The sequence below is a fragment of the Telmatherina bonti genome (assembly GCF_933228915.1).
Source record: "Telmatherina bonti genome assembly, chromosome: 15".
Taxonomy (NCBI): domain Eukaryota; kingdom Metazoa; phylum Chordata; class Actinopteri; order Atheriniformes; family Telmatherinidae; genus Telmatherina; species Telmatherina bonti.
In genome coordinates this window covers 32,969,263-32,973,319 of record NC_136613.1, presented here as the reverse complement: position 1 = coordinate 32,973,319, position 4,057 = coordinate 32,969,263, and the positions used below count along the sequence as shown (strand labels likewise).

The window sequence follows — 4,057 nt, the reverse complement described above, 5'->3', positions numbered from 1 at the left end:
CAACCTTCAGGGAAAACTCCGACTATAATCCAGAATGAGAGGACAAAATGTCTTCAGATAAAGCAGACATGGACAGCATAGTTTATGGTTCAGACAATGTGAAACAAGGACACATCAGCTGTTTCAAAGAATGAATCCACCAGATAGTATTTTATTCTGTGTTATCACTATTTTTCATTTGAATGGGTCTCAGTTGATGTATTCATCGTTCTTTAATAGCTCAATTTTTTAACAATTACAACTTTAGTAATGTTACATTTGTTCTTTATTTGTCTTAAAACGACATGACACACTTAATATAAATATTGTTGGCAAATGGGAAGAAAAAGAGGAGGGTTTCGTATTGAACGTTGTGGGACCCCAAAGAAAGGTAAAATGGATCCACAGACCTGTTGGGCTGGGTTATAAATTCATAAAGGTGTGTCATAAAAAAATCTCATTATGTACGTGGTATAATATACAGTAAGGATTTCAAACAGGGACACTGTCATGTTCAAAGATTTTCTTAAGGAAGTAGAAGCTCTGATGATGCAAAGAACCACTCCTCAAACTGGGTCAGTTTGAGGAGAGGTTCCATGTAAACACCTTACTCGGGAGGCGTTCAGGTGGCATCCTTACCAAATATTCGAGCCACCTCAGCTGGCTTCCCTCGATGCGGATCTACAGGCTGTATATAAAAAAATAGGCAGAGCCTCCATAATATTACCCATAGGTTTCTGTAGAGCTGAATTGAAGCTCGTGGGCAGTTCCTACCATCGACATCTTGGCAATGTCACGTGTGTCATCTCTGTAATGGAAAACACGAAATGGGGCAAAGAGGTGGAGCTGAGACAGGGGTTGTGAGTGTGTCGTGGATGACTGACATCTAGCGATCTCCGACCTGCCAGTAGCTACGAACTATCCAAGCTAACCTGGAGCTAACAGGAGCTAACCAGCTGAAGGAGGTAAGCGGGCCAAAGCTAAGTCACACCGTTAACTGGCTAAAAACCACAGTTGTTCTGCATTCCTCCTCCTTGAAGTGGGAGATCGGGTATCTGTCAGTCAAAAGGACATGCCCCTAAAAAATGCTAAATTTTGAAATGCAATTTCTTCTAAACAGAGGACTTGTAAAAAAAAAAAAAATTCTCTCTCTCTCTCTCTACGGTTGTTATGACGGTAAACCTGACCAATTACACCTGAAATGGTTTTTTGTACCATGCTGTAAACATGTTTGTTTCTGCTTTGAAGTTGGCCTTTTTAACTTGGACGTCTATGTGGATTTGCTCTGTTTTGGAGCCAGCCTCTCGCAAATAAGGGGGGGAACTGCGATTTTTGTCATTTCAGGTGTAATAGGTGTCACTTTTAGCTACAGGAGGCTGCAGCTCAGGCTCTACTCTAAACCCTTCCCAGATGACCAAACTTCTCACCGTATCTCTGAGGGAGAGCCCGGCCACCCTGTGGAGGAAACTTATTTCAGCCACCTCTATATGTGATCTCATTCTTTCGGTCACAACCCGATCTATGACCATAGATGAGGATAGGAACATAGATCAGCTAGTAAAGTGAGAGCTTTGTTTTCTGGCTCAGCTCCTCTTCACCATGACAGACTGGCGGAGAGTCCGCATTACTGCAGATGCTACACGGATCCGCCTGTCGATATCATGCTCCATCCTTTCCATGCTTGTGAACAAGACCCTGAGATATTTGAACTCCTCCACTTGAGGAAGGACTTCACTCCCAACCCGGAGAGGGCAATCCACCCTATTCCGGCTGAGGACCATGGTCTCAAATTTGGAGGTGCTGATTCTCATCCCAGCCGCTTCACACTCGGCGAATCGCTCAAGAGAGAGCTGGAAATCATGGCCAGATGAAGCCAGCCGAAACACATCATCTGCAAAAAGCAAATACCCAGTCCTGAGCCCACCAGACCAGATCCCTTCAACACCTCAGCTGTGCGTAGAAATTCTGTTCATAAAAGTTATGAACAGAATATGTGATAAAGGGCAGCTTTGGCAGAGTCTAACCCTCACTGAAAACTAATCCAATTTACTGCCAGCATTGTGGACCCAGCTTTGACACTTGGGACTGGACAGCTCGTACAAGGGGGTCTGATACCCCATACTTCTGGAGTATCTCCACAGGAGCCCCCGGGGGACATGGTCAAATGCCTTTCCAAGTCCACAAAACACATCTAGACTGTTTGGACAAACTCCATTGCCCCTTCCAAGACCCCAAAGAGGGTACAGAGCTGGTCCACTGTTCCGCGACCAGGACAAAAAATGCACTGCTCCTCCTTAATCTGAGATTTGACTTTCTAATGGACCCTCCTCTCCAGGATCTCTCAATAGACCTTATCCGGGAGGCTGAGGAGTGTGATCTCTCTGTATTTGGAGCACACGCTCTGGTCCTTCTTGAAAAGAGGAACCACCACACCAGTCTGCCAGTCCAGAGGCACTGTCCTCAATGTCCATGCGATGCTGCAGAGGCGTATCACCCAGGATTGCCTCACAGTGTCCAGAGCCTTAAGAAACTCCAGGTGGATCTCATTCACCCCTGGGGCCTTGCCACCAAGGGGCTTTTAACCACCTCAGTGACCTCATTCCCAGAAAAAGGAGAGTCCACTCCTGAGTACCCCAGCTCTGCTTCGTCATCTGGACAATCCTTGACGAGCACAGGCATCCAACAACAAAACAGCACTTGAGTTCAGAAAGGGGGGGACCATTCCTCCCAATCACTCCCTTCCAGGTTTAACTGTCATTACCCACGTGAGCATTGAAGTCCCTCAGCAGAACAAGGGAATCCCCAGAGGGAGCCCCCTCCGGCACTCCCTCCAAGGACTCCAGAAAGGGTGGGTACTCTGAACTGCTGTTAAGTGCATAAGCACAAACAATAGACAGGGCTGGCCAAAGCTGGAGAGAAGCTACCTTTTTGTCCACTGGGGTAAACCCCAATGTAAAGTCACCAAGTCAGGGGGCAATGAGAATGCCCAATCCCGCTTGACGCCTCTCATCGGAAGAAACTTCAGAGTAGAAGAAGATCCAGCTGTTAAGGGCCATGTGTCGAGGTGAGTCGAACTATGTCTAACCAGAGCCGCTGAACCTCATGCACAACCTCAGGCTCCTTCCCCACCAGAGAGGTGACATTTCACATCCCTAGAACTAGTTTTTGCACCCGAGGATTGGACCCCTTGATCTCTACGGCCCCTCTCATAGGTGGTGAGCCCACAAGAGGTAGGGCCCATGTAACCCTTTCGGGCAGAGCAGAACCAGGCCACATGGGCAAAGGCCCAGTCACCAGATGCTCGCCCTTGTGCCTCACCCCCAGGCCTGGCTCCAGGGGGAACCCTGGTGACCTGCTTCTGTGCAAGAAAACAATTATCCCCGTGGTCATCGTCGTCATAGGAGTATTGAAGCTACTGTTTTAATTTAATTTTAAATTGAGACAATTTTCTTTCTATTTTACTGTGCAGGGGACTTCGGCACCAAACTACTGAAAAAAAAAAACTATGCATTAAAAGTAGTTATTTGTTCATGCAATAAATGAAGTACTATGTCCAGTGCCACACGTTGAGTTCTTGAATAAAATTGTCTTATTTAAATTCCATAGCTTTCATTCAATTACTCAGACTTTCATTCAATCATTTCTGACAGTTCAATTCAATTCAGCTTTATTTGTATAGCGCCACATTACAATGTCATCTCAGGGCACTTTACAGACACATCAATGGCACTATCCTCAAGAAAGGCGAACAAAAAAAACACTTATAAATGAAAAACATTACAATTTTTCTCAGAAAAGACATCCCAGAAAATTCATCCCGGTCAGATGAGCTACATCTCAGACTCTTAAATTTTTGGCAAGAAAATTTTAAAAAGATGGACAAATGATTGCTCGCTTAAAAGGGTTGCTGAGAAAAAAGCTCTTCACTTCACTTCACTCTTCACACAAAAAACATGCCAACATGGCTTAACTTTACAAAGTTGCATTACCATACAGAACTGATGGATAAAATGAGACTGGAATCTCCCACACTGCTCTTCTTTCCATATGTATGAACATGAACCTGACAAGGGAGCAT

General features: G+C 45.3%; 1 protein-coding gene across 1 annotated transcript in view; it reads right to left on the bottom strand.

Moving 5' to 3' along the window:
* LOC306766146 (lanosterol synthase-like) overlaps positions 1–4,057 on the bottom strand; it is a gene marked incomplete at both ends in the record, with an annotated part of 122,532 nt that overhangs the window by 79,094 nt on the left and 39,381 nt on the right. The gene's annotated exons all lie outside the window — the stretch shown is intronic.